This window comes from Camelina sativa, chromosome 4 (assembly GCF_000633955.1).
Source record: "Camelina sativa cultivar DH55 chromosome 4, Cs, whole genome shotgun sequence".
Lineage (NCBI taxonomy): Eukaryota > Viridiplantae > Streptophyta > Magnoliopsida > Brassicales > Brassicaceae > Camelina > Camelina sativa.
This window is the reverse complement of record NC_025688.1, coordinates 10,871,402-10,880,066: the sequence shown is the minus strand read 5'-3', so window position 1 is coordinate 10,880,066 and position 8,665 is coordinate 10,871,402.

Sequence of the window (8,665 nt, the reverse complement as noted above, 5' to 3'; positions counted from 1 at the left end):
AAGACGTTTTTGTTTGGCCATTGGACAAATAGAACAGTGAAAATCTCGTTTATTCTTTCGTGTAAAGCCAAGTACATCTGTTACCAAATCAGTACGATGTTCAGATGGATGACCTAGTCTATTGTGCCACAAACCAGAATCAATAACAACATTAGCATAATATTCCTTTTGTTGAGAAGACTGTTGTGAAATGGTTCGAACGTCCAAGACATAGAGATTTGAAATCTGTTCACCCTCTCCAATCATCAACCCCTTGATAGGATCCTGTATGATACAAGAAGTCTCATCAAATGTCACTCTGCAACCCAGATCTCTTGTTAGTTGACTTATACTGAGAAGATTTAGTCTGAAATCTGGAATATATAGGACATTATTCAATAACAGAAACTCATTCAGCTTTACTGTTCCTACACCTGTGATCTTAACTCCAAAACCAGTCGGCAAGGTTACTAAATTATTTAGAGTTTCTGAGAGGCTTGAGAATAGAGTCTTATCATGACAAACATGGTGTGTAGCACCACTGTCAATGATCCATGACTCAGAGGATAAAATATTACCAGTAGCTCTTAACATCCCAACAAATTTCAATGTGGAGTTAGAAAAAGCCATACCAGGTAATGCGGTGATGGTTGCACCTGAGGACGAAGAATTTTGATTTTGAGTAGTCGAACACTGAGAGTTGAAGTAGTCAATAACCCCCTAAATCTGATCTTTAGTGAGAGTCTTAACCATGCCTGTAAGAAGATCATTAGAAGTGGAATCTGTCAAGGCAAGTTGAGCAATAACCGGTTTACTAGGAACCATTTGTCGATCAGAAGAAGTGGATTTATCCGATTGATTCTTATTCTTGTGCTTGAAACTTAGTGGATAACCATGTATCTTGTAGCACTTGTAAATTGTATGTCCTGTATAACCACAGTGGGAGCAAATCACCTTCTGTCCTTGAGCTTTGTAAGTAGCATTAACAGAAGACTGCACTACATCTGAAGAAGTTACATTAAAGGCAACTGCATTCTGAACTGGAGAAATTGTCCGCTGACTGTGATCTTGATCAACCAGATTGTAAATCCCTGATAAAGTTGGAACATGTTTCTTCATGATTATTTGACTCCTGACAACTGAGTAAGACTCATTCAAGCCTGCCAAGAATTTAATCACTCTAGCATGATCCTCTTTTTGCTCTGTCGCCTTACAACAATCACACTTTCTGCAAGTTTTTATACAATTAGCTCCATCCAACTCATTCCATAGAGTTTTCAAGGTTGTATAGTATGTAGAGAGATCCATGGATCCTTGTTGGAGAGACCAAATCTGTTGAGATAATTGATAGGATCTTGGTAGGTTTGTGATATGATACCGTGTCATCAAGTCTTTCCAAATCTCCGAAGCATCATCAAAACGAAGGATACTCTTATAGATCTGCTTCGCTACAGAGTGGAGGAGCCAAGATTTCACTAAACTGTTACATCGCGACCAAATCCTAAACATCGGATCAGTTTCAGAAGGTCTAACCAAAGATCCATCAATAAATGCAAGTTTGTTCTTCGCATCTAGAGCAGTTCTCATTGCTATATTCCAATCATCATAGTTTGTACCATCTAAAACATCAGAGATGATAGAAATACCAGGATTGTCGCTATTTGTGAGATAGAACGGAGAATGAATACTATCCGGAGACTCGATCAAAGATACGAAGCCTCGAGGGATCAACGGAGGTGCTTGAGCTAAAGAAGCTGCTTAAACAGCTTGCGATAACGTTTATGGAGCTTGCGGTAACCTTTCAGGAGAGGAATCATCGCGATTAACCGATCGACGAGCTGATGTAGTTGCTCTGACCGTGCGACGACCCAATTTTCGAGTGGTAACCATCGTAGAGTTTTGATTTAGATTAGAAATTGAAGAGAAAGAGCTCAGATGAGCAGAGACATTGAAGTTTTGAGCTTAGATTCGCCGGAAACAATGGAAGAATCGGTTAAATTTTGAGATTCAACGCTCTGATACCATGATAGAAGAGAAAGTTTGTTACGATGAGATTAGAAAATATCTTCCTCTGTTTTATTCAATGTACCTCGACAGTTGTACATCAAAATGTATTTTATACTAGATGATCCGGTTTATATCATACCAGATCATTTACAAATCAATTATTGGTTTAGATAACCAGTTACTCTATTACGAACCAAACACCATCATACCAAAGCTACTCGGTTTGAAACAGTATGAATTTGATTCCAAGTGTTTTTGGTGGAAAAACCAGCCCTGAAAACATCATTGTTACCCTTCTAGAGAACGCGATCTTCTCCCACTATGTGATTCTGCCAGGAGTTAGCCAGAGCCTCTTCGACTGAGTTGAGAATGTCTAGACAGTGTTGTCGTCGCCGACGTCTACACTGTGCCCAAGCCTCTGCAACTATAGCTTGCCGAGCAATTCCCAGATCGAAAAAATGATCACCAACCACATCCACAAGCCTACCCAAACCGGACCAATCATCGAACCAGAAAAAGGTACGAGAACCATTCCTGACCTCCGACTTGCAGAAAGTCTTAGAAACGTCCCTGTATTTTAGTAACTTCCTCCACATCCAGGATTCTAGTGTAGTATTATCCTTGATAGACGAAAACGAACCCTGCTGAAGAAGGTTATGATCTACCCATTTCACCCACAGCGGGTTACCATGTGAGACTATGCGCCAAATCAACTTCAAACAACAAACATCATTCGCTTCCTTAAGAGAGCGTAAGAAAAGTCGCTCTTCCTAGTTCGGTTTGCATACATCTTCCCAAGCAATCTTTGCTTTAGACGGATTCATCGTCGTACCAGACCAAAGATAAGCCGAACATAGTTTATCTATTTCTCTTATGCATTCACGTGGGAGCCTAAAAGCTGCAAGCCAGAAGTTACAAATACTCCACAACACTGAAGAAATCAAATTAAGACGACCTTCATAGGAGAGAAAGCGTACTGTCCAGGAACAAATTTTTCTCTTAATCTGTTCTAAGTAGTGGAAAGAAGTCTGCAAAGGAAAGACATTTGGTCACCAGGGGAAATCCTAAGTATCGGACTGGGAGCTGACCAACCTCAAAAGGGAACCAATTCACAAGATCATGAGAAGGTGTTGAAGATCCAGCAAAGTATACTGTGGATTTCTCGAGACTTATTTTGTGCCCTGACTGCCTACCAAACTCCGCAAAGCAGTGCGCTTTTGAATTACAAGAATGGAAAATTTTAGATAAAGAAAAGTAAGAAAAATTGTTTATATATTTTTTCTTTGGGAACTTGTTTTTATCATATTTTCTTTGAGAATTTTTTTTTACATATTTTTTTTGGCCGGGGATTGTTTCTATCATAATTTCTATTATGGGTACATGTTTTTCTTTTCGAATTCGTTTGGATTAATATTGTTTTATTCTCTCCTTTGGTTTGGTTCTCATTTATAATTTTCTTCAAAACTGAATAATAAATTATGTGAAAAGTTTACTAAATATTTTAGGTTTTTTCCTTAATTTTGAGTAGTTTAATATCGTGATCTTATTTATATGACTGTTCTGTTGTTGTTATACTCATTTTTGAGAGTTTATTGTGGTTTGTCTTTTTTTTTGGTGTGAATATAAATATATCTAAAAATATTTATCTATAATTAACACAAATATTTTGAAGGTTTCAGTATCTAAAAATATATTTGTATTTATAAAGTATTTACAAAAAATAGAGTTTAGTAAGAAAAATTGGTTTTGAAATTTATATTTTGTCTTGATAAAAAATTATAATATTTAATTTGGCAAAAAATGTTATCTTGATAAAAGGAAAAAGCTTTAAAGCTTGTGGAGCAAATGGTATGGCATTAATTTGATGTATGATGAGTTATATGAAAGTGTTCAACTTTTTTGGTACTTTTAAATGTGTTCTTTTTTGGTAGTTTTGAAAATGTCTCTTTTTTTTGGGACAAAATGTATTTACAATACTAAAATACAAATTACACATGTATAGTATCACATGTTAAAATCTAAAATTACTAAAAATAAAATGACATAATTTTAATACTAAATTATAAAAATGTAAAACTATATTGTGTAGAAATAAAAACTGATTTGCAGTGTACCGTTGGTTAAATCATAGTTTCTATTAATAAAGTTTTTTGTATAACAATATCATATATACTGCGCTCTAAAGTTGATTAAAATTTCATTTTTTCTAATTTTTTAAAATTACAGTTTATTTTTTAACTAGATAAATACGCGTGCTAATACAAGGGATGATGAATTTAAAAATATATTTATAATGTAGAAATGTTATATTATTGTATAATAAAAGATTAATTTTTTTGCATACTCTAATTGTGACATCCCGGTTTCAGAGACTTGCGGAGAGGTTTAAAAGAATTGATTTGACCACCTATGTCACCAAAGTGCACTTATCTTTTCGGTCAAGGGTCCTGAGAGAACTTCATAGTTAAGCGTGCTTATGCTGGAGTAGTCTTAGGATGAGTGACCTTCCGAGAAGTGACTGTCGGAACTGTGCTAATGAGGACAAAACACAGAGAAAGATCATGTGGTGATTTGTAGGGACGGTAACAAGTCATTAAAGCCTCCCGGACGTAGCAAACCCGTTGGATATGGATGGGCTCACGGGCCTAGTGAGAGGACGTGAGCCCCATTAAAGAAGGTGGGTCCATGGACTGTGGGATTGGACATGAGGCCTACTGAGATGTGGCGGTCGGGGAGTTACAAGTGGTATCAGAGTCGAACCCAGACAAGTGTGGAGTTGAGTGGACTCACACCATCGGGGGTGATGGTCTTGGTGCCCAACGAGGACGTTGCGATCTGTTAGTGGGGGTGAATTGTGACACCCCGGTTTTAGAGACTTGCGAAGAGGTTTATAAGAATTGATTTGGCCACCTATGTCACCAAAGTGCACTTATCTTTTCGGTCAAGGGTCCTGAGAGAACTTCATAGTTAAGCGTGCTTATGCTGGAGTAGTCTTAGGATGTGTGACCTGGGAAGTGACTGTCGGAACTGTGCTAGTGAGGACAAAACACATAGAAAGATCATGTGGTGATTTGTAGGGACGGTAACAAGTCTTTAAAGTCTCCCGGACATAGCAAACCAGCCGTCGGATATGGGTGGGCTCACGGGCGGGAAAACAGCCAATTCTCCCATGAACTTAGTTGCTTTATCGTATTCCTACACAAAACTTTCGAGTGTGCTTAAAACTACATGAACTAATATATAATTTAAATTTACTAGATAAACTATATAAATGCGGTCAAAACCTACAAATCAGAAGATGCCGTTAATTAAACCGTTAGTATGTAGCTGACTGGGATGCCACGTAGGTGAACTAAAAGACTGCGAGTTACAAAACGACGTAGTTTTACTAAAATTAATTTGTTTGAAAATATGATAGCTAAAGAATCGAACCAATGACCTCTCCATACTCTTACCTGACTCAATACCAAATGTGCTGCAAGACTTATCGATGTAACTACACACATACGTATATATATACCCGGTTTTCGATTCTTCTTCTTCTTCCCCGTGAACCATTGATAGAAGGAAACAAATCTGCAGAGACAAAGAGATTTAAATTCTGTATTGGCAAAGAAATTAATAACCCAAGAAACGTCATTGATGTTGGGATAAGCTTGAAGGAAGCTTGAGCTGGAAGTTAATCCTAGTCTTACTACAATTGGGTTTATTAAGGAGATAAGGATCAAGTGTATTAGGAGATATCTAATATGTATGATTCCTAGTATGATTAGGATTAACAAAGTCTTATATAAGGAGGTGTTGAGATGTGACACAACTTATGAGGTTTGAGAGTGAGAAAAGAGATTGAGAGTTTAAGTTTTGAGAGATTTTCTTAAACTAATAAAAGTGAGTTATACTTTTATATTTTGTGTTCTTAACAAACCTCTGATTCTATATTTGGTATCAGAGCTAAAGTTTATACATCAAGGGAATCATGTCGGAAATCACCGTAGCTACACCACGGCCTAAAGAAGTAGGAGGAGGATCTCCTTCAATTGTCTGTCCGATGTTGACATCAATCAACTACACTGTATAGGCGATGAAGATGCGGATAGCCCTTCGAGTACACAAAGTTTGGGACGCCATTGAAGCAGAAACCGATAAGGTTGATTCAGAGCAAAACGATATAGCTATGGCCTTACTGTTTCAGTCGATACCAGAGAATCTAACACTGCAAGTTGGAGAACTTGATACAACAAGAAAAGTATGGGAAGCAATACGTTCTAGACACGTTGGAGCAGAGAGAGTTCGAGAAGCCAGACTGCAAACTTTGATGGCCGAGTTTGAGAGACTGAAGATGAAGGAATCCGAGAATATTGATGAGTTTTCTGCAAAGTTAGCTACGATATCATCAAAATCAGCCGCCCTAGGAGTTAACATAGAAGAATCAAAGATTGTCAAGAAATTCCTGAATAGTCTCCCTCGAAAAAAAATTATTCACATGGTTGCTTCCCTAGAACAGGTTCTAGATCTGAACACAATCAGCTTTGAAGATATTGTTGGACGACAGAAAGCTTATGAGGAACGTATCTGTGAGGAAGAAGATACTCAAGAGGACCAGGGTAAATTGATGTACACAGAGTCGCAAACGGGTCAACAGTTTTGAGACTACAATGGCGAATTCGGAAATTTCAGAGGAAGAGGTCGAGGAGGAAGGTCGTTTTACAGAGGACGAGGAAGAGGTCGCTATGGTGGTAGAAATATGTCACAAATTACATGCTTTTGTTGTGATCAAATCGGTCACTTTGCTGCACAATGTCCAGACCGATTGCTCAAGCTACAGGAAACAGAAGAAAGTACCGCAAAAGACACTGCTAACAAAGACACAGAGGAAGCAGATGAGCTCTTGATGCATGAAGTGGTTTACCTAAACGAAAAGGATGTCATACCAAGTAAGTTTGAGCCAACTTCAGGAAGAGATAACATATGGTACCTTGATAATGGTGCGAGTAACCATATGATTGGGGACAGAAGGTACTTTAACAGACTTGACAGAACTATAACCGGAAAAGTTCGCTTTAGAGACGACTCTAGGATCAATATCGAAGGAAAAGGAACAATTGCCTTTATTGATCAGAATGGAAAAGGAACAATTGCCTTTACTAATGTCTATTTCATTCCTGATCTTAAAAGCAATATCATAAGCCTTGGACAGGCTACTGAAGCAGGTTGTGACATTCGGTTAAGGGGAAATTACTTGACTATGCATGATCGAGAAGGAAATCTACTTGTGAAAACAGAGAAGTCTAAAAACCGATTGTACAAAGTTCATATGGGATTACAAGATAGTGCTTGTTCATATCTTGCAGATGTCAGTGAGCCAAGTATGTGGCATGCCAGGTTTAGACACATCAATTATGCAACATAAACATCAATGCTAGGGAAAGAACTTGTTTTAGGAGCTCCAAAACTCTCTCCTGTGAAAGAAATTTGCAGATCATGTCTACTTGGGAAGCGAACAAGACGTGTGTTTCCTCAAGCGACTACTTTTCAAGCTAAGAAAAGGTTAGAACTCATACATGGAGACCTTTGTGGTCTTATTGCTCCATGTACACCAGCTGGGAATAGATACATTTTTGTGATTATTGACGATTATTCTCGCTACATGTGGACAATGTTACTAAAGGAGAAGAGAGAAGCGTTTCACAAGTTTCAAAAATTTAAAGCTATGATTGAAAAGGAAGTTGCAGAAAGAATACAGACTTTTAGGACAAATAGGGGAGGAGAGTTTGTATCTAATGAGTTCAACTCATTTTGTGAGAGTGTAGGTATTAAGAGACATTTAACAACACCTTACACTCCACAATAGAATGGAGTGGTAGAGAGACGCAACCGAACCTTGATGGAGATGACAAGAAGCATCTTAAAACATATGAATATGCCTAACCATCTTTGGGGGGAAGCACTAAGGCACTTTACCTATTTGCTAAATAGAGTAGTAACACGAGCTTTGAAGGATTTGACACCATATGAGCTTTTCCGGGATAAGAGACCTACAGTTGAGCACATCAGAATTTTTGGTTGTATTTGCTATGCCAAGGTGGAGAAACCAAATCTCAGAAAGCTGGATGATCGTACGAGGATGCTTGTTCACTTAGGAACCGAACCTGGTTCTAAGGCATATCGGTTGTTGGACCCTCATTCGAACAAAATCATAGTGAGTCGAGATGTAGTGTTTGACAAATCAAAAGGATGGAACTGGAACTACAATTCATAAACAGAGGAAGATGATGAGAGTTTTAGGATCAGCTTTGGTGATTTTGGCAATCACGGTCTTATAGAGTATGAAGAAAGAACTACAAATCAAAATTGTGCTGAAGAATCTGGAAGCGAAGCCGAGATTGATGAAAGAATGCAGAACATAGAGGAAGTTATACGTGAAAGTAAAACAGAACACGAGTCACAAGATATTGAAACAATACCTGCAGAATCGAGTGCAACCTTGTTAGAGCCTGAACTACGAAGGTCAACAAGACCAAGTATTAAGCCAAAATATTTGGGGGACTATGTCTTACTTGCAGAAGAAGAAGGTGAGTTCTTGTTGATGTGTATTAATAATGAACCGAGAAACTTTTATGAAGCCAAGGAGTCTAAGGAGTGGATACGAGCCTGCGAAGATGAGATAAAATCAATTGAG